Below are 22936 nucleotides of genomic sequence, written 5' to 3' on the forward strand. Positions count from 1 at the left end.
CACACGAATTGCGAAGCTTGACTCCAATTTGTTATGAAGATGCGTGAACGGCAGGAAGTGGATGATCAGTGATAAAATCGATGGATTTTCACGGACGAGGCCACATTTCATGTGAGTGGTCGAGTCAACACGCATAACTGCCTCATTTACGGAACCGATAATTCACATGTCTCACGAGACCTCTAAAGAGCCAGCCGTAAAGCGAATAGGTTGTTTGCAATGACCCAAGAGAAAGCATTCGACCCATTCTATTCTTGCCGAAGATGCTTTCCGTACCATCAGTTACCTTGAAACGAACGAGCAGTATGTGGTCAAGTACAGGAAGATGGGATACTGAACGCAAACATCCATCAACAGGGCGACACCCTCATAGGGTGGGAACAATTAAACCAGATATTCAACGATCGGTGGACATGTTGGGTGCTAATGTGCTATGACACAAAACCCAGAATCTCTTACACACGTATGTACCCATAAACAATGAGTGGGTCACCCTGTATTACTTGTGAGCCTGCACCTAGCAGCTGATGTGGTCTCCAGTCCGAAGCCTTCTTTTTTGCATCTCTCCACGTTAGTCTACCCTGCACAAGCCTATTCATCCGTTCATAACTACCACAAGTTGCATCTATTTGAACGAACTTAGTTTACAACTTCATATCTGCGCGGCTCAAAGATTGCTCCACTAAATTTCGAATGAGCAGCTGTATAATTTCCGTTTTTTCTAATTTTTCAGTTGTGTATCATTCAGCCATCTTCAGGGTGGTTGTGTACGTGGTTGCATGAGAGGTGGCGCAATCTGCGAGTTTAAAAAGACGAAGCGACTGATGGAGTGTCAGCCGTTCAGCTCACTCTGTAGATGAACGGCTGCATATTCAAACTTTAATGAAACTGATTAGTGTAGTTGACCCTCGCTCTCGAACAATTTTTACCTTACACCATAACTTAAGTCAATTACTTCTTGATGCCTCAGTACGTCTTAAATCAGTATACCCTTTCTTTCAGACAAATTGCATAATAAAGGACTTTGCTCCCCAATTTGTTGCAGTATCTCTTCGTTATTCGATCTAGCAGTCTAACTTTCAGAATTCTTTTGTACCACCACTGCTCAAAAACTATTTTCTTGATATCCGTCTTGACTAATGCCAATGAACACTTCAGACAAATTCTTTTAGAAAAAACTTTCTAATATCTAAATTTACACTCGGCACTAACAATTTTCCATCTTTCAGAAACGCTTTTCTTGCTATTACTAGTCTACTTTTTATATCCCACTGCTTCGTTTATTCACAGACATTTTGCTGCCCAAATAGCAAAATTCGTCTACTACTTTCAGTATCTCAATTCCTAACATCAGTATATGTTTTAATTCTACATCTACATACATACTCCGCAATCCACCATACGGTGCGTGGCGGAGGGCACACCACAACTAGCATCTTCTCTCCCTCTTCCACTCCCAAACAGAACGAGGGAAAAATGACTGCCTATATGCCTCTGTACGAACCCTAATCTCTCTTATCTTATCTTTGTGGTCTTTCCGCGAAATGTAAGTTGGCGGCAGTAAAATTGTACTGCAGTCATCCTCAAATGCTGGTTCTCTAAATTTCCTCAGTAGCGATTCACGAAAATAACGCCTCCTTTCCTCTAGAGACTCCCACCCGAGTTCCTGAAGCATTCACGTAACACTCACGTGATGATCAAACCTACCAGTAACAAATCTAGCAGCCCGCCTCTGAATTGCTTCTATGTCCTCCCTCAATCCGACCTGATAGGGGTCCCAAACGCTCGAGCAGTACTCAAGAATAGATCGTATTGGTGTTTTATAAGTGGTCTCCTTCACAGATGAACCACATCTTCCCAAAATTCTACCAATGAACCGAAGACGACTATCCGCCTTCCACACAACCGCCACTACATGCTTGTCCCACTTCATATCGCTCTGCAATGTTACGCCCAAATATTTAATCGACGTGACTGTGTCAAGCGCTACACTACTAATGGAGTATTCAAACATTACAGGATTCTTTTTCCTATTCATCTGCTTTAAGTTACATTTATCTATATTTGGAGTTAGCTGCCATTCTTTACACCAATCACAAATCCTGTCCAAGTCATCTTGTATCCGCCTACAGTCACTCGACGACGACACCTTCCCATACACCACAGCATCATCAGCAAACAGCCGCACATTGCCATCCACCCTATCCAAAAGATCATTTATGTATATAGAAAGCAACAGCGGACCTACCACACTTCCCTGGGGCACTCCAGATGATACCCTCACCTCCGATGAACACTCACCATCGAGGACAACGTACTGGGTTCTTTTACTTAAAAAGTCTTCGAGCCACTCACATACTTGGGAAACAATCCCATATGCTCGAACCTTAGTTAGGAGTCTGCAGTGGGGCACCGAGTCAAACACTTTACGGAAGTCAAGGAATATGGCATCCGTCTGATACCCTTCATCCATGGTTCGAGAGATATCATGTGAAAAAAGGGCGAGTTGCGTTTCGCAGGAGCGATGCTTTCTTAAGCCGTGCTGATGCATGGACAGCATCTTCTCTATCTCAAGGAAATTCATTATATTCGAACTGAGAATATATTCGAGAATCCTGCAACAAACCGATGTTAAGGATATTGGTCTGTAATTTTGAGGATCCGTTCTTCCACCCTTCTTATATACTGGCTTCACCTGCGCTTTTTTCCAGTCTCTGGGGATCTTACGTTAGGCAAGAGATTCGCGATAAATGCTAGCTAAGTAAGGAGCCAATGCAGTAGAGTACTCTCTGTAAAACCGAATTGTAATCCCAACAAGACCTGGCGATTTATTTATTTTCAACCCATTCAGCTGCTTCACAACCCCAGGGATGTCCATCACTATGTCCTCCATACGAGAATCTGTACGAGACTCAAACGGCGTTATGTTTGTACGATCCTTCTGCGTGAAAGATTGCTCAAATGCTAAATTTAAAATTTCAGCTTTCGTTTTGCTGTCTTCCGTTGCCGGGCCAGACTGATCAGTGAGTGACTGGATGGAAGCCTTCGACCCGCTTACCGATTTTACGTAAGACCAGAATTTCCTTGGGTTTTCAGCAAGATCTTTTGCTAAGGTATGACGGTGGTAGTGATTGAATGCTTCGCGCATCGCTCTATTTACAGCAGCACGACTCTCTACGAACTTTTGCCTGTCCTCATTCTCTTGATCTTTCTTGTACCGCGAGTGCAACTGCCTTTGCTTCCTGAGCATTCTCCGAATTGCGCTGTTAAACCACGGTGGGTCTTTTCCGTCCGTAACCCACTTTTTCGGCACATACTTGTCCAATGCGTGATTTACAATGTGTCTGAAATTTCCCCATAATTCTTCCACGTCCATCTTACCGGAAGTAAATTAAGTCGATTCATTTACTAAGTGGGATGCTAACAACTGCTTATCTGCTCTTTCTAGTAAGAATACTCTCCTAGCCTTCTTGACCGACTTTTTAACTTTCGTAATGATAGTCGTAATGACAACATCATGATCACTAATCCCTGTCTCAACACTGACACCGTCGATGAGGTCTGGTCTGTTCGTGGCTAGCAGGTCTAAAATATTTCCATTACGCGTTGGCTGTCGATCTAGCTGCTCAAGACAGTTTTCGGATAATGTGTTCAAAAGTAATTCACACGACGGCTTGTCTGTACCACCTGTAATGAATCCATAGAAATCCCAGTCTATACTAGGTAGGTTGAAGTCGCCTCCGACTAATATAGCATGATCCGTGTACTTCTGCGATACAGAATGTAGACTCCCTTTGAATGATTCTAGAACTGTCACTGTGGAACCTGGTGGCCGGTAATAATATCCCACAATTAACTTTATTTCCCCTACCCCCGTTAAACGTGTCCAGATAACTTCACAATCACGCTCTACTTCGACCTCAGTAGACACAATATTTTTGTCAACTGCAATGAAGACACCACCTCCTACGGTGTCTAATCTGTCTTTCCGATATACGTTCCAACCCTCACTAAATATCTCAGAACTTCCTATCTCAGGGTTCAGCCAAGTCTCAGTCCCGAGAATAATTTGCGCGTCTGACGCTTCCTGGAGGGCAGTAAATTCAGGAACTTTATTCCGAACACTCTGAAAATTTACTGCTAATATCTCGATAGCTGAAGTGTCTTTACACTGAGCGCGTCCTGATTTCTCTGCCTGCACGTCGACTGGTGAGTGTTCATCAGGACACCTCGCACTACTGCCTAGCCTAAACAAACCCCATGTGCACGCCACAAGTACTCTGCTACCCGAGTAGCCGCTTCCTTTGTGTAGTGCACCCCTGACCTATCTAGGGGCGTCCTACAATTCCCCACCCAATAGCGCAAGTCTAGAAATCTGCAGCCAAGACCGTCACAGAGTCGACGAAGCCTCTGGTTGAGACCCTCCACTCGGCTCCAAACCAAAGGACCCCGATCCACTCTGGGAACGATGCTGCAAATAGAGAGCTCTGCTTGCAACCCCGCGTGCGAGGCCAGCGGTCTTCACCAAATCCGCCAGCCGCCTGTACGAACTGAGGATCGCCTTAGAACCCAAGCGACAGGGATCATTGGGGCCAGCGTGAGCAACTACTTGCAGACGACTGCACCCCGTACGCTCGATAGCCGCAGGCAAGGCCGCCTCCACATCTTGGATGAGGCCCCCCCGGCAGACAAATCCAGTACACGTTGGATTTCTTTCCAGCCCTGTACGCTATTTCCCTAGGGGGCTCCATCACCCGCCTAACGTTGGAGCTCCTAATAACCAGAAAGCCATTGCTCCTGTGTACCTGCTCGGGCCCTGCTGAAGGAGCGGCCACCTGCCCACTGACAGGATGAACGGGCGAGGCCAGCCGGACAGCCTCCACATTGACCCTCCGCCTCTAGCGACGCGAACGCGTTGCAGTCCGCCACTCACCCTGAGGTGAGGACGGCCCCAACGCACCGGGTACACTAGAAGGTGCCTCGGCGGCTGAGTCAGCGGACGCAGCGAGCGACACCTGGGGTGTCTCAGGCGACGCGCCGGACCGTCCGCCTCGCTGCACCTCGAGGCAGCAGCCTGAAGGTAGCTGACAATGGCCAACAGCACGCTCAGCTGCTCGCGGACCGCGGTCAGCTCCTCCTGCGCCCGCACACAGCACGCACACACCCTATCCATCCTACAGCTAATAGCTAACGACTCCGGGAATTTATACTCTACGGCTATCAATAAGCAATATTACTCCTCTCAACTACGAGAATACGCAAGGATTTTATGTAATTAAATATGCAAGCGCACAAACACTCGGAAAGAAATTAAGAATCAAACTACAAAACAAATATGAAAGCTAAATTGCGACTCGCTACTGCACTGCTGCTGCACTGATACTTCACCAGCGGCTACCTCATTCCATAGCTCTTGTGGCTAAAAAATTATGCGGATGACAGTTACATATACAGTACATAGTAAGTTACTACAGGACGACCAAACGACTGACAAGAAACCGGCCTTTGAGTAAGTTCAATTTAGTTTCCAGAAAAACAAATGATCGCTTGTAGAAATACTGACCACATGACGTATCTAGGTTGAAGATGGGCAATTCCACAACTATGTAAAGGTTTTTAACAACCGCTACCAGTCACAAAATTTGTAAACTAATGTATTATTTATTTATTGTTTGACATCTTTCGACGGTATACTTCATCATCAGGATACATGGCATTACAAAGAAAAATTTCACAACAGGATCATTCAGATGTTAAACAGCCTTTTCATAAATGCTCTGGTTAGCCTGCGGAAGAAGAGAAAACCTGTTCAGAGACGATGTCACTGTGTAAGCTGGACTGATGTTTGCATGAAAACGTTTTGTAACAGTCACTTACTTTGTTCTTTATGGCGTGGCAGTCTCGTTGTGATGAGATGAGGTGTTTCCATTTCCGTGATTCTCTTGGTTTTCTTGATCACTGTTCACAATTTTCACAAAGGTTCCAGTAACTTGGAAACACGATCACAAAAACAAATCTGTAGTGCAGTGGACAAGATGGCAGTCAAAATACAGCTGGTTTCGATTTGACTATCGGTCTGTCGATCTACACTCCTGGAAATGGAAAAAAGAACACATTGAAACCGGTGTGTCAGACCCACCATACTTGCTCCGGACACTGCGAGAGGGCTGTACAAGCAATGATCACACGCACGGCACAGCGGACACACCAGGAACCGCGGTGTTGGCTATCGAATGGCGCTAGCAGCGCAGCATTTGTGCACCGCCGCCGTCAGTGTCAGCCAGTTTGCCGTGGCATACGGAGCTCCATCGCATCTTTAACACTGGTAGCATGCCGCGACAGCGTGGACGTGAACCGTATGTGCAGTTGACGGACTTTGAGCGAGGGCGTATAGTAGGCATGCGGGAGGCCGGGTGGACGTACCGCCGAATTGCTCAACACGTGGGGCGTGAGGTCTCCACAGTACATCGATGTTGTCGCCAGTGGTCGGCGGAAGGTGCACGTGCCCGTCGACCTGGGACCGGACAGCAGCGACGCACGGATGCACGCCAAGACCGTAGGATCCTACGCAGTGCCGTAGGGGACCGCACCGCCACTTCCCAGCAAATTAGGGACACTGTTGCTCCTGGGGTATCGGCGAGGACCATTCGCAACCGTCTCCATGAAGCTGGGCTACAGTCCCGCACACCGTTAGGCCGTCTTCCGCTCACGCCCCAACATCGTGCAGCCCGCCTCCAGTGGTGTCGCGACAGGCGTGAATGGAGGGACGAATGGAGACGTGTCGTCTTCAGCGATGAGAGTCGCTTCTGCCTTGGTGCCAATGATGGTCGTATGCGTGTTTGGCGCCGTGCAGGTGAGCGCCACAATCAGGACTGCATACGACCGAGGCACACAGGGCCAACACCCGGCATCATCGTGTGGGGAGCGATCTCCTACACTGGCCGTACACCACTGGTGATCGTCGAGGGGACACTGAATAGTGCACGGTACATCCAAACCGTCATCGAACCCATCGTTCTACCATTCCTAGACCGGCAAGGGAACTTGCTGTTCCAACAGGACAATGCACGTCCGCATGTATCCCGTGCCACCCAACGTGCTCTAGAAGGTGTAAGTCAACTACCCTGGCCAGCAAGATCTCCGGATCTGTCCCCCATTGAGCATGTTTGGGACTGGATGAAGCGTCGTCTCACTCGGTCTGCACGTCCAGCACGAACGCTGGTCCAACTGAGGCGCCAGGTGGAAATGGCATGGCAAGCCGTTCCACAGGACTACATACAGCATCTCTACGATCGTCTCCATGGGAGAATAGCAGCCTGCATTGCTGCAAAAGGTGGATATACACTGTACTAGTGCCGACATTGTACATGCTCTGTTGCCTGTGTCTATGTGCCTGTGGTTCTGTCAGTGTGATCATGTGATGTATCTGACCCCAGGAATGTGTCAATAAAGTTTCCCCTTCCTGGGACAATGAATTCACGGTGTTCTTATTTCAATTTCCAGGAGTGTATGTGGTGTCAGATGTTTACAATGCGTTCAGCGCGTCTTGTTATCGTATTACAGATGTAGGTTGACGAAATACGTTAAAAAATGAGTAATTGTTACAATATTGTGCAAATGATGATATAAAAACTATTTATTTTACACGTTTTTAAGATATTGCTGGGGCTAGAGTCAAATGACTGTGATTTTATGTACCTCTTATTCTAAGCGTACTGTAGTGAAACTGGAAAAGAAATGTGAATTTTTAAAGTCTGTCATTTCATTCAGTACCTCGTTATTCCCCGTGTAGCCATGGATGTATATTTCCATTTCTTCCAAGATGTCTATTTCCCAGCTCTTTTCTAAATTATGTAGTACTCTGAGATCGTTGTCTCTTGTAACAAGTGACCTGTTTCATTTATATTTTTCACTATAACTGATTTATTTGATTTGCCAAGTCTGAAAGAGTCAATGTGTTCTTTAAAGCAGGTTTAAAATTTATTCTCGTTTGGCCAATATAGTATATATTGCAATAACTGCATGTAATTTTAGAGATTCCTGGTTTGTTCAGTTTCTCTGTAGAATGTGAGAAGTCATACATATCGTCTTTTTTAAGTTTTATTGGTGGCAAAGGTGAGCCTGATGTCTGCTTTTTTAAACAACTTGGCTGTTTTGTCTGATATGACACATAAAACGGTAGCTTTATATACTTGGGTTTTTGGATGGTTGTGTGAGGAAGCTGTCTCAAACTGTTTTGTATAATTTTTAGTTGTACATTGTGAAAGTGTGTCTATTTCACGTTAGTGATAGCCGTTATTATGAAAAATGTATTTGATAGTGTTCATTTCTGCCTCGTAGTCGGCAGTATTAAGTGGGAATTTCTGTGCTCTGTTTAAGAAGGATCTGAATGCAGCTTGTTTATGTGAGTTGGGATGTGTGGAAGATTTATTAATGACTGTGTCTCTTAAACATCTCCATGATGCTATTGTGAAATTGTTTTTGTAATGCCATGTAGTCTAATGATGAGGTATATCTTCGAAACATGTCGCACAGTCAATAGATAATACATTAGTTAACAAATTTTGTGACTGGTAGCGGTAGTTAAGAACCTTTACCTATTTTCTGAGACAGTCACGGTCGAAAAATAGTCAAAATGGCTTCAAAGTCCCCAAGTATTTTGTTCCCTGCTTTCTATCTATAATCAGCAATTCAAAGAGTCTTCATCTTGCCAACATTGTCAAAAAAGTTATGCTATAATTGTGGATTTCCCTTTCTTCAACCTGAACACTGTCAGTATTTTTGTGCATGTACATTTTCCTGGAAACTAAATTGATCTTCCTGAAAGGTCGGCTTCCTGTCAGACGTTTGGTTCCTCTGTATGTAACTTATATTTTACGTGTAACTTTCATCCACGTATTTTGTTGTAATTTAACGCATTTTGCAGTTATGACTCACATGATATAATCTGTTGGTGTTTCTGTCATTAGCTCTAAGACTGTGAGGAGATTTTTGGTTTAGCACCGATTATCTGTGCTAATTAGTCGATATCCACTTATTAATTTATTTTCTCGTTTCAGGAATAAACTTTTTTAATACTTTATTGACTTCTGTTGATATCAGTGTAATTTATTTATGAATGTATTTCATTAGGTACAGCTTTATCTGTAAACTGTTTTACTATGAAAACTGTATGATGTATTACTTTATTGTGAATGAATGTATTAAAAGCTACAGTTTTTCAGTAGTTGCAGGGCAAATAGTCTGGTGCTCAACGGGAAGTGAATAAGTGCTCCGTGAAAAACTATTCGAAAAACTATTGGAATTCTTTTTAATTTTATAAAAAATGTTATGATTTACCTGTTAGTTATGATTTAAAACTGGAGTAGTCACAAAATAAGACAAGTTTTTCCCATTTTTTAAAATTATATTAAGTTTCAAAATGAACAAGGGGCTCCATCAAAGTACCAAGACTCTCAAAGTGTTCCTTCAGACTAACCCTTTACTTGGATGACTGAGTGATATGGCTTTGCAACATTTGCCAACATGGTCTTGCTGTACTGGAACTGTGAAAGGCTAAAGCAACGGCGAAATTACAGCCATTATTTATTCCGAGGACATGCAGCTCTACTGCAAATTGAAATGATGATAGTGTAGAATATTTCGGAAGTAAAATAGCGCCCCATTCGTAAGCCCCATGAAGAACTACTTAGGAGGATGTTATCAACAAGGGAGACAAAACAGGCAATCTACGAATCGTAGCGTCGAACTTAGATCCATTAATGGGGAAGGTAGGTTAGAAAATTTACAAAACTCGTACTTACAGTAGGTACAGGAAGAGAACGAAAAATAGCAGGTGAATGTGGACTGCGGAAAAGGAATGAAAGAAGAGGCCAACTGATAGAATTTAAGCTCAACATAATGCAACCATCGTCAATGCTATGTTTAAGAATCATGTAAGAAGGCTGCGTACGTGAGAGATGCATGGGGACAATGGAAGAATTCTGATTAATTGGTGATACGATAGAGTTTTAGAAACCAGATTTCTAACTTTATTTGAAGGGTCGGATGTGGACTCTGACCATAATTTATTGGTTTCGAACTGAAGACAAACTGAATAAATTGCGGAAAGATAGGAAATTAAGGAGATGGACCTGGATAACGTGCAGCAAACGATGGTTGTTGAGAGTTTAGACGAATAACTCAGGAGATATTGAATTTCATTGAGAATAGGAGTTAATATGAAAATTCAGCAAACAAAGCCGCCCTAAGGGAACAGAGACGTCTAAAGAATGAGACTGACAGTAAGTGCATAAAGATTAAGCAGAAATGAATAGAGAACAAATGCAAAGCTGTAGAAACATACATAACTAGAGGAAACATAGATGCACCACTAGGGGAAATAAAGAAAAAAACAAATGCAGCTGTATGAATATCAAGAGGTCAAATGGAAAACCGGTACTAAGCAAACAAGGGGAAACTGAAATACAGAAAGAGTATGTAGAGGGGCTGTACTAGTTAAATGAATTTGAAGGCACTGTTATTGGAAGGAAAGAGGACGTAGGTGAAGATCAGACAATATATACGATACTGCAAGAAGAATTTGACAGAGTACTGAAAGAGTCAAAATGAGGCCTCTGTAGTGAACCACATTCCCTGATAACTACTGTTATTCTTGGGAGAGCCAGCCATAACAAAAGTATTCCACCTGGCGCGCAAGATGTATGACACAGGCAAAATACTCTCAGACTTAAAGAAGACTGTAGTAATTCCAGTTCCGAACAAATCACATGTGAATGTTTCCCAACTATCAGTTTAATAAGTCACGCTTGCAAAATACTAACAGGAATTATTATGGAAAACTATTGAAAGACAACCGGAGAAATGTAGGAACATGGGAGGCAATACTGACATTAGAACTTCTAGAGAAGATAGGTTAAAGAAAGGAAAACATAAGTTTATAGCTTTTGAAGATTTGTAGAAGGCTTTTGACAACATCGACTGGAATACACTTTTTGAGATTCTGAAAGTAGCTGAAGTAGCACAGGGAGCGATAGGTTATATACAGCTTGTACAGAAACCAGACAGCAGTTGATAAGAAAGGGAAGCAGGGGCTGAGAAGGGAGTGAGGGATGTAGGCCATCCCTGATATTATTTAATCTGTGCAAGCAGTCAAGGAAACCAAACAAAAAAGACCAATGGCGATGGGATAAGGACGATTGTAGCAGGCTCCGAGTGAGTCTGGAAGCTACTAGTCTGGACCTGCACATTGGCGGCGGGTGTGTGATGGTCGCCTTCCTGAGAACCCGTGTGACAACTCGGGAATCCGGTCCTGCATCTGCGACTGGGCAGGCCTATTTAGGATGACCGCTGCCCACCCTGAAAGGGAAAGGCCCTAGAAAATGTGGGCTAAACATCGGAAGTCACACTTCAACCGGGCTGGGAATCCGCACCCAGTAGGTCACTCCTTATACTGCGGACATAAACAAAAGAAGAATGAAATGATTATGACAATAGGGACATGGAATGTCAGGACCCTCCTGGACGTGAACAATGACAGGCCAGAGAGAAGAACCGCTCTTATCACCCAAGAACTAACCCGGTTAGATATAGACATAGCTGCCTTGAGTGAGACAAGACTCTCTGGTGAGGTTCACATTAGTGAGCTACGTTCAGGGCACACCATCTTCTGGATGGGAAAGGATGCAGGAGAACCACGCATCCATGGTGCAGGATTTGCCGTAAAAACGAAAATAGTGAAATATCTTCGACTTACACCTGTCTCAATTAATGAAAGACTGATGATTCTTAGAGTACCCATTGGTTCAGACAGTTTCATCACCTTCGTCTCCGCATATGCTCCTACTTTAGACAGTAATGAAGACACAAAGAATCAGTTCTACCACCAACTGAACAGTACTCTCCCTAAGATACCCATTAAAGATAAATTAATTTTACTTGGTGATTTCAATGCCAGAGTGGGATGGGACAACCGTTTTTCGAGAGACGTCATGAGTAAACAAGGGGTCGGAAACTGCAATGCAAATGGGTTGTTACTTTTTGGTCTATGTGCTAAGCACGAGCGTTTCATCTCCAGTGCCCAATTCCGCTTGCCTAACCGCTCTAAGACCACATGGATGCACCCACGCTCCAAACATTGGCATCTTATAGACTGCGTTATTACTCGACAGCGTGACAAGAAAGACATTCTCATCACAAAAGCAGCACTAAACATCGATGAGTGCTGGACTGACCATAGACTTTTAGTCAGCCGTTTGAGAGTACCAAAGTATCGCAAGCAACGATCCCACTTTTCAAACCCACCACGCAGAAAATTCAACATAAGCAGCCTGAACAACGCAAACGTTCGCTCACACTTCCAAGACACACTGTCCGAACAACTTAACAAAGCTCCAGCAACCACAGATGATGTCAAACAAGAATGAACCACATTAAAGAACATCATCAAAGAAACTGCTGAGAATGTAGTTGGTTTTAGTGCACGGAAAAGAAGTGACTGGTTTGATGATAACCATGGAGAAATCCAAGCCATCATCAATGCAAAGCGGGATGCTTACCCATCCCTTGCTCCAGATCCGTCCTGCGCAGAAAAGAAAGCACACCTTCAAGAACTCAAGCAGAAATGTCAAAGTTAAATACGAGCAACCAAGAACACATGGTGGCAACAGAAAGCCACAGAACTCCAAAATCTTTCCGATGCAAGGAACCTGCGTGGCTTCTACGCTGGTATTAAAGAGCTGTATGGACCTATCCGCTCCTCATCAGGAACATTGAAAGCTGCTGACAACTCCACCATTCTTACTGAAAGTCAGGACATCTTAAATCGTTGGAAAGAGCACTTCAGCTTACTGTTAAACCGCCCTTCTACTGCCGCTGGAGATTTTCTCAAAAATGTCCCACAGCAGCCTCCACAACCCTGGATGGCTGATCCTCCAACTTTTCAAGAATTTTGCAAGACACTCAAGAGTGTGAAACCTGGGAAGGCTGTTGGACCTGACAGCATCCCGATGGAGCTTATTGCGGGCGGCGGCTTGCCTCTAAAAACTAGACTCTTCTCACTCAGTCTATTAATGTGGGAAACCCGCACGGTACCAGCTGACTTGAAGAACTCCACAATTGTCTCCATCTTCAAGAAGGGCGACAGAGGCGTCTGTGGTAACTACCGGGGAATATCTCTACTCTCTGTCACTGGCAAAATTTTTGCAATAATCCTTTTAAATCGCCTCCAGACACTTTCAGAGACTCTACTACCTGAGTCTCAATGTGGGTTTCGACCTTCAAGAGAGACAATTGACATGATTTTCTGTGCACGACAGCTACATGAGAAGTGCAGATAACAGCAAAAGAATTTACTACTTGTTTTCTACGATCTAGAAAAGGCCTTTGATACAGTTCCCAGAGAAGCCATGTGGATGGTCTTAAAACGCTTCGGCTGCCCTGAACATTTTGTTGACTTGATTGAAGCTCTCCACGATTATGTGACTGAACGGGTCCTCTGCCAGAATGAAACAACTGGTGAAATCCCAATAACAAGTGGGCTTAATCAAGGATGCGTTCTAGTACCAACATTATTTGCAATGTATCTGGCAGCTATGCTTTACGAGACATCCGTAAACAATGCAGGAATAGAACTAAAGTACAGGTTCGATGGAGGATTATTCAACCGGTCCAGACTCCATTCAAAAAGGTTCTCCAGTACCACTCGTGTGACAGAGCTGCAGTATGCTGATGACAATGCTTCCCAGCTCATTCACCTGCAGAGTTGCAGCTGTCAGTTGATTCCTTCAGCAGGGCGTACGAACGATTTGGTCTCTCCATCAATATTCCAAAGACTGCAGCCAACTCCTAGCTCCTCCGTTCCTGATTTCAGCATATCCATTTATGATACACCCTCGGAACAAGTGGGCCATTTCCTCTACCTAGGAAGCAAACTGTCATCTAACTGCTCATCTGGAAAAGATGTGAAGAATAGATTACGTGCTGCCCATGTAGCATTTGGACGTCTTACAAAGCGCGTCTTCCTGAATAAAGACCTAACACTGTACACCAAACTAATGGTGTACAAAGCTGTACTCATTTCCACCCTGCTATATGGTTGCGAAACCTGGACGTTATATTGCTGTGATCTGAAGAAACTAGAACGCTTCAACCAACAGAAGCTAAGATATATCAGGAACCTGAAATGGGATGACTTCACATCCAACACGGCTGTTCTTGAGAAAGCAAAAATGTGTAGCATGGAAGCTCTTGAAACTTCCTGGCAGATTAAAACTGTGTACCGGACCGAGACTCGAACCCGGGACCTTTGCCTTTCACGGGAAAGTGCTCTGCCAACTGAGCTACCCAAGCACGACTCACCCGCGACTTGCCCGTGAAAGGCATAGGTCCCGAGTTCGAGTCTCGGTCCGGCAGATAGTTTTAATCTGCCAGGAAGTTTCATATCAGCGCACACTCCGCTGCAGAGTGAAAATCTCATTATGGAAGCTCTTATCATTGGGCATCAACTCAGATGGGTCGGACATGTCCAGCGGATGAAAAATGACACACTTCCACGCCAAATGCTGTACAGCGAAGTGATTACAGATAAAAGGCCACGAGGTGCCCCTCTCAAACGCTATAAGGGTCAGTACAAGAAAAATCTGAAAAACTTTAACATCGATCCGAGTAACTGGTCCACAATCGCAGAAGATCGAAGTCGCTGGCGCTCAGTTACATCAAATGCTCTTCAAAACTTTGAGCTGGAACGTCGAAGAATGGAGAATGACAAACGCCGGCGACGTAAACTCCTCCAGGCTCCGCCACGTCCTCCACCTTCCATCAGCTGTAATGTCTGTGGCCGCCTGTTCCACGCTAGGATTGGATTGCTAAGTCATCAACGACACTTCCACGCCTGAACCGTGACAAAGGAAATCTCAGGAAGGAAATGAAAACTCGGATACGAGTATCAGCCGACGACGACGATGACTGTGCTGCTCAAGGAGAGGATACTGAGGAAGCTGTGTTTTTCGAATCTAACAGTTTATTAAAGAGAAGTTACCGAGAAGTTTTAGTAACCGTAGTGAAGATTACCAATTGTTTAGCAAGCCCTACCACAGGATTGAGTTTTTATGGCAGAAGAGACTGAATTAAAGAATTTGCGTTTTATCTGATATAACTTTAGTAATAACCGATAAAGCTCCGTTATAGTTTGTTGGATTCTGTTCTCCATCTGTGTCTCTTTCCGCCTATCCATTTCTGCGCCTCACATCATGGAGAATATGTCTTACGCACTCACACTTAGGGAGCCTTCCCTTATCCAGCCAGCTAGTGGCGGTTTAGCCAAACCCTGATGTTGTCGAACGCAGCTGATTGCCAACAGGATTGTCTGTATTTCCTAACAATGTTTGGAAAAAAAGCTTCTCGTAGGGTTGGCAGGAAGCTGAACATTAGAAGTACTACGAGTGTTAGTAGGAAATGGTCAATTGAAGATCCTACATTCTGCTCTGGAGGCTGGTTGTCCAAAATGTCTGCAGGTTAAAAATAATTTCACGGAACATGGAGCATGGATAGGATCCTACATGGTAGTGCTGAGGCTTGAAAACTGTTGCATGTATGAAATCAAGAGTGAATGATACTCAGTGATCGATAGTTTTCTTGCAATGGCAAGAAAGGGAGCAGTTTAATTAGGTATCATTTACTAGATGGACAGCGGTCTCATGTTCGAATATGGAGACATTAGCAGGGTAGAGTTTGTGCAGAATACGGTGACCAGCGCACATTGGCCAATTTTTGTCCGAAGTGCTGCGCGATTTCATTCGCTTGTTCAGAAGAGGACGCAGATGTTGTTCACCCACTTATATACAGTTGGCGATGAACAGCGGTGACAAGATTGAGGCGCATGTCCTGCAGTTTTTCTCGAATGATTTTACAGAAACAATTCTGTCAAAAAATTATTTTTGCGTTGCTTATTGATTTATGTCAGCTTCATCATTTCGTTAATGGTCATAGTTATTGTGATATTTGTATTTAAGCAGGAGACTTTCCGAAGTTCGAAAAAGTTTGGAATGAGAAATAGGGTAGCTACGATTTTGTGTTTGGTGCATATCACATAATATGTTGCTGCATATGAAATTTAGCTACCTCACTGAATTTTTCTTTACACTTGAGTGTCACTAATCTCTAGAAAATTTATCTTATGTAACACACTCATTTGTGATCGAGTGTGCCAGCGATAAAGCCAGAATGTGAAATATGCATAATATTCCTCATATTACATAAAACGAGATTTTGGCAAATGACAACACACAAAGAGGAGAGTATTGTTCCATATGGCTATTATGCGAAACTTCATTATCTACCGTGTTATTTCACTAACTACAGATTTTTTTTGATGAAATAAGGTCGGTGAAATGAGAAATTCTGTTAGTTTTGGAATAAGTGAAATTACTACTTATTTATTTTTGTACAAAAGATGAGCTCTTTCATAATCTATTGACCTTACTTGTCCTCAGTTTATAGACTTGACAAATTACTGTTTCAGAATTATATCACAATTGCATCTGCACAACTTTTTAATTGGGTGACATTGTGTAAACCCAGCGTGTAAAATCAGATGCATTCCGCAAAGACGCAGACTTTAACATGACAACAAGAGAAATGTAGATTTTCTCTGGAAGTTCCAGATGGTTGACAAGTCAGACAAAAATAAATCGATACTTTCTTTGAGTTATCAGGGGAATTCTTTTCAGATACTAACCAAGGTAGAGGTGACACCCTTTTTGGATGGATACCATGCAAGTGTGGGTGTGGAGGGGCTCCACTTAATATTTACAAATACTCTGTGTTGGCTTCAGTTTAGAACGTCACTTCTCCAGTGCTCGGCATTTTCCCGACAGTGAGCTGAACACTTGACTGCAACCCCCACCACTACCGCTCACCCGACACTTGCCGACAGTGCCTCTACTTATTCTACGTGCGCTCTGTGGGTAGTGTTGGATAACAACGAGATGGGCTTTGCAAGTTTTTGTAGGAGAGACCGAATTTCATTTGTTCTGGTGGAAACTCGTGGTATTTTTGCTTGCGTCTTTAACTCTATAAATTTAGATTATTATTCTGTTTTGTGAATGGGGGAGATTCTCATTTCCAATCCAGTTGTCGGATATGGGAGTCTCTTCAAAGTAGTTGGGTTGCCATAGCTTACTGATTAGTGGCATAGAACAGGTGACTGTTGTAGCCCTGTTTCGCAGGACAAAGCAATGGTGGGAACTGTTATTTAGTGTGATAAAATAGTGTAGCAGTGCATACAGATTATGCAACGCGCCTTTCAGAGGAAGTCGCGGAGCAATACGTCATGTGATATGTCTCGCACTTGCCGCTGTGGTAGAGCGGTTCTAGGCGCTTCAAAAAAAAATAAAATAAAATAAAAAAATGGTTCAAATGGCTCTAAGCACTATGGGACTCAACTGCTGAGGTCATTAGTCCCCTAGAACTTAGAACTAGTTAAACCTAACTAACCTAAGGACATCACAAACATCCATGCCCGAGGCAGGATTCGAACCTGCGACCGTAGCGGTCTTGCGGTTCCAGACTGCAGCGCCTTTAACCGCACGGCCACTTCGGCCGGCTCTAGGCGCTTCAGTCCGGAACCACACGGCTGCTACGGTCGCTGGTTCGAATCCTGCCGTGGCGTATGGATGTGTGTGATGTCCTTAGGTTAGTTTGGTTTAAGTAGTTCTAGGTCTAGGGGACTGCTGACGTCAGATGTTAAGTCCCATAGTGCTTAGAGCCATCTGAACCATCTGTCTCACGCATCGCATGGCGAAAAGAGTGCGTTGCTTTTTGCCGCGACCGTTATAGGTGCTTCACCTGACGTTACGTTAGCTCCAAGACAACAGAGAAGTAGGGATGTCTCAGACTCGCTACCTGTTGAGTTTCTTTGACTACACCTATGACGTCAGTGAATCATGTCAGGTAATTTTCTGTGTGTGATAAATTCTTCCCACTTCGGCGCATTCCTTCTCTTCCCTCATTCCTCTTCAGTGTACAAACTAAGGAAAGGCTTCCTGACAGGGGACGAGGCAGCTAACGGTAATGTGGACGCAGAAGTGAAATTCAGTCTCACGATCACACGACCCGCATGAAATGGGCCGTGCTAGTTATCGTGATTTGCCACTGTAGCGCTGTCCAGCGACAGATGTCTGCTGCGTCTCGCACCCGAGCCACGCATTTTGTTTACGAAAATGGTCGCGCGTAACGTTCTTACGTTAGCTCTATAAAAACGAACGTTTCCTCCTTATACATATGCTAGTCACGTTGTACTGTCTGTAGTATACACAAATAAAAACTTCAATAGACATGAACAAGTTAGAACATGGAAAGGGAAGCTTAGCTTCCGGGTTCAAAAATTCAAATGGCTCCGAGCACTATGGGACTTAACTTCTGAGGTCATCAGTCCCCTAGAACTTAGAACTACTTAAGCCTAAGGACATCACACACATCCATGCCCGAGGCAGGATTCGAACCTGCGACCGTACCTAGCTTCCGGCCGGCCTAGCTTCCTGGAAGTAAGGACATCAGTTTATCAAACTTCATAAAAGCGAGCAAACTCAGTCTTGAGAGTGCACTTATATTTACATGGCATCGAATGTAACGGAAATTATTTATATTAACAGGAAAATCCCACAACCTTGTACGCTGCACGACCTTGCATTTTATGTTAGGATCTTCTGTAGGCTTTAGTCGCCGATGTGTAATTAACTGACATTCGATTATAACAAATCCTAACAAGATTGACACGTTTTTGATGAATTTTCAATGTTCCCTTGGCTCAAAACGGTGTACATTCAAAACATGCGAGTTATAACCTGCAAATAACTCTATATGGAAATTCTTTAACCACCTATGTGGCGTTTTCCATCATTTAATTACAACAAATCGTACCAATAACGAAGTGTTATTCAGATGTACTATGTGTGCTTGTGCTTAGAAACAGCATATATTTATAGGCTGTAAATTAAAATACAAAATTCACCAAATAAACTTCAATAAAAAACGATAAATACAGTATGGTGTCTCGCAAATTCTGTTTGTGACGTAGAAAGCGTTCTTACCTCCTACTGGTTCAACCTTCCGTAGCGAGTTGCCAAAATATTGCGAAAATTACTTTGTGTTTCACGTATGACAATGATTTCTCAACGGGAAATAACAGGAAATGAGATCACTAAAGTTGTACAGCTCCGCGTCAACGTTAGCTAAATCGTCCTGTGTGCGGATGGCATTACAGTTGTGACAACAAGCATCTATAAAAAAATCAAAATTATGGTTGATTATATTTGAGAAACGTGAATAATAATGATCTGGCTGTAAACAGGATAAGATAGTTTTAAATTTTACTTTTCACGCATGTAAATCAATCAGGCTCTTTCGCCCTCTACGAACATAACAGTTATTATTTCAAAAGTATAACACTTGAACAGGCTTTGCAGTTGATGTCAAGTGATCAATATGGACGTTAGATGGCTGTACTACATGTCACTGCTGTGGTAAGATACTGGGTACATTTTCATTTTCGTCTTACTCGCAATTTTTCATTTTTACATTTAGCAATGACTTCGTATTTTGTACTTAACGATGATAATTGATAAAAGTCGAAACCGGCAAACTGCTGTAAACCCACCCACTGCGATCAAGACAACTGAACTTACAAGATCATTTTCCAAATTCTAATGCCCCTATTTGTCAACGTTGCAATCTTCCCGTCTTCTCTGTACTTCTTTTCTTACGCAACCTTCCCTTTTACAATAACCTATGAAATGTTTCCTTAGGATTTCTATCTCTTGCTTAATAATAACAAATGATATCTTCCCTTTGAAATTTATTCTCTTTCTCAATCTTCGCATACAAATTTAACTGCTGCTTATTAAAAGTGATTTTCTGATTATTTCGACGAAACATAGAATGTGTCGTCGTCGTGGCCCTCAGTCGTTACCTGCAATAACCCAAAACTGTTCCTTACCTTTTTTACTGTTACTCGATCGCCACCGAACTGTGACATGAATATACTTACTCTGTTTTACTATAGTTTATTAGCTGCTGGTGGGCTGTCATAATAAGTGCCTGTATTTATTACCAAAGCTGTCGTTATTCTTTAATAGCAAAGCTTATGTTATTCGTTAATTAATTTGACTGACGTTACGTAATTCATAGTTAAACTTTTTCTTGACAAGAATAAAATTTTGCAAACTTTTACGTTGATGGTTTTTTGGATGGATTATAATCAATAATGCAATATTGCCGGCAAAAATTAATTATATTCTGAATGAAATGATTTTACAAACTTTAAAATGGGACTTACTTTTTTACAATAATCTTACAACTAGCATTGCCCAAACATACCTTTAGTAGTCTTGAGTTTCTCAAAAAAATAATTAAATAATATTAGTTCCTCTTATGATAATAGTCAGGTGATGTCTCTGTACATCCGTTTATAATTTCTTGTAAATCATAGCTGGTGGCTGGCAGGCACACCGCTCCTCTCAACCTCTCGCTTCAGACCTGCTACCGACTCGCTTCACTTCTCGCTTGCTACTGAGTTCCTACGAACGCTAAAGTGCGGTCTCTCCCGCCAACGATGCTTTCTGGTGCAGACAACCCCTGCTACCATTACAAAATGTATCAATGCGCGGTCTTTCCCGCTCCTTTCTTAAAATGTATCCATACGCGGTCTCTCCCGTCCTTTTTAAAATTATATCAATGTGCGGTCTCTCCTGCCAACAATACCTTGGTGCAGACATTCCCTGCTACCACAATTATTTCCAACATGACAAATATTAATTATTCCTACTTAATCCTGTTAATAAAATATAAACATATTTCATAAATTGTGGTTTGGCAATAGACAATAGAAATATACACGTCTTACAACAAATCTCTTTCATAGAGCCACACTGTCTAGCACAATTCCTGATCTGACCTAAAATGGAATACCCTTCTTCACCTTTAGCAACAGTGTGGCGGACAGGACGAGCTGCGTTCGGCGGCTCTTTGTTGATGACGCTGTGGTATGTGGGAAGGTAACGTCGTTTGATGACTTTAGGATGATACGAGATGACAGACAAAATTTCTAATTGTTCAGGTGGCTAGAAGTCAGAAATAAATGTAGAAAAATATAAACGTAAGTTAGAGCAGCTGTGTAGGAAAAACAAACCCCTAATGTTCGAATACACTATTAGTAGTGTCCCGTTTGACACAGTCACGTCGGCCGGTGTGGCCGAGCGGTTCTAGGCCCTTCAGTCGGCAATAGCGCGACCGCTACTGTCACAGGTTCGAATCCTGCTTCGGGAATGGATGTGTGTGATGTCCTTAGGTTAGTTAGGTCTAAGTAGTTCTAAGTCTAGGGGACTGATGACCTCAAATGTTAAATCCCATAGTGCTCAGAGCCATTTGAACCATTTGACACAGTCACGTCGTTTAAATACCCGAGCGTTAATGTTGCAAAGCGATATGAAATGAAAGGAGCATGTAAGGGAAGGTAGGGAAGGTGAATGGTTGACCGGTTTTTGGGGAGATTCATCTACAAAGGAGACCGCGTATAGGACGCTAGTAATGCTCAAGTGTTTGGGATTCACACCTTGTCGGATTGAAGGAAGACATCTAACCAGTTCGGAGGCCCTCTGCTAGATTTGTTACTGGTAGGTTCGAACAACTTGCAAATATTGCGGAGATGGTTCGGAATCTCAAATGGGAATCCCTGGAGGGACGGCGACATTCTTTCCGAGGAACACTACAGAGAAAATTTAGAGAAGCGGCATTCTACTGCCGCCCACATACATTTCGCCTAAAGACCACAAAGATAAGAGAAATTAAGGTTGTTTCGGTGCCACGTAGATAGTTGCTTTTCTCTCACTCTGTTTCCAAGTGAAACAGGCAAGGAAATGAATGGTAATGGTACAGGGTACCCTCCGCCACTCACCGTGCGGTGACTTAAGGAGTATGTGTATGGATGGAGATATTGCAATATTGTTTAAACATGGTTATCCACGATTTAAAATGCAAATTACGAAGTCAATATTAGTAAGAACTTCAATCGTTTTCCTGCAGATTATGCACACATCGGCTGTACACATCGTTAAGTGGGTACACTATTCAGAGTGTGCAAAGAGTTGCGAGAAGAAATTTACTGCGACTGTACTTATCAAAAGCATAAGGAACGTGTCCATGTACATTAAGATTGTTATACAGGACAATAAAGTTTTCTGGTTTCTTCCCGGTCTCTGTTTCTCTCTTATATTTCATTTTCCGCGACTTTGGAGGGAACAGTAGTCTTAAATATGGAGTGACGAGAATCTCTAGATGGAGGGGGGGCGGGGAGGGGGGGCTTTTGGTAGACCTCGGGCAGTGCTGCTGAGTTTGCGGAGTAATAGTCTCGGAGGGGTGATCCTCAGTGCTGGCGCCAGGAATATGGAAATTTCGGTCTCCAAATTGTATAAATAACGGAAGCAGGATTAGCGGCTAATGTGCAGGAATTAGCTGCGTAAGAGATTTGCCGTCCTGCGAGCAGCAGCAGCAGCAGCAGCGACCGCCAACCGCACTTTCTCTTCTTCCTTTCCAAGCCGAGCCCTCGCCGATTTTATCCTCCCCCACGCTCCCCACCAACCCCCTCCCCTCTCCCTTCTCCTCTGAGTCCGACCTCCTCCGGACCAGCAGGATTTAAATGGTAAGCGCACCGAAGCTCTGCGAATTTTCTCTCGCTCGCCGAAAATCCGTTATAAATAGGTTAAGAGGGCACTGCTGCGGGCTGTAGCCGAAAATTACTCTCCGGTTCCAACACAGGGATCCAGTCCACTGAGTGCCGGGGTCTGCGCAAACGTCCCCCGCTGCCACTCGCCTGAGCTGGGACGTGGGTGGGTGGGATGCTTTGTTACTTAATTGGAATAACAGCTCAGAGGGATATGCGAAG

Source organism: Schistocerca serialis, chromosome 5 (genome assembly GCF_023864345.2).
Source record: "Schistocerca serialis cubense isolate TAMUIC-IGC-003099 chromosome 5, iqSchSeri2.2, whole genome shotgun sequence".
NCBI classification, from domain to species: domain Eukaryota; kingdom Metazoa; phylum Arthropoda; class Insecta; order Orthoptera; family Acrididae; genus Schistocerca; species Schistocerca serialis.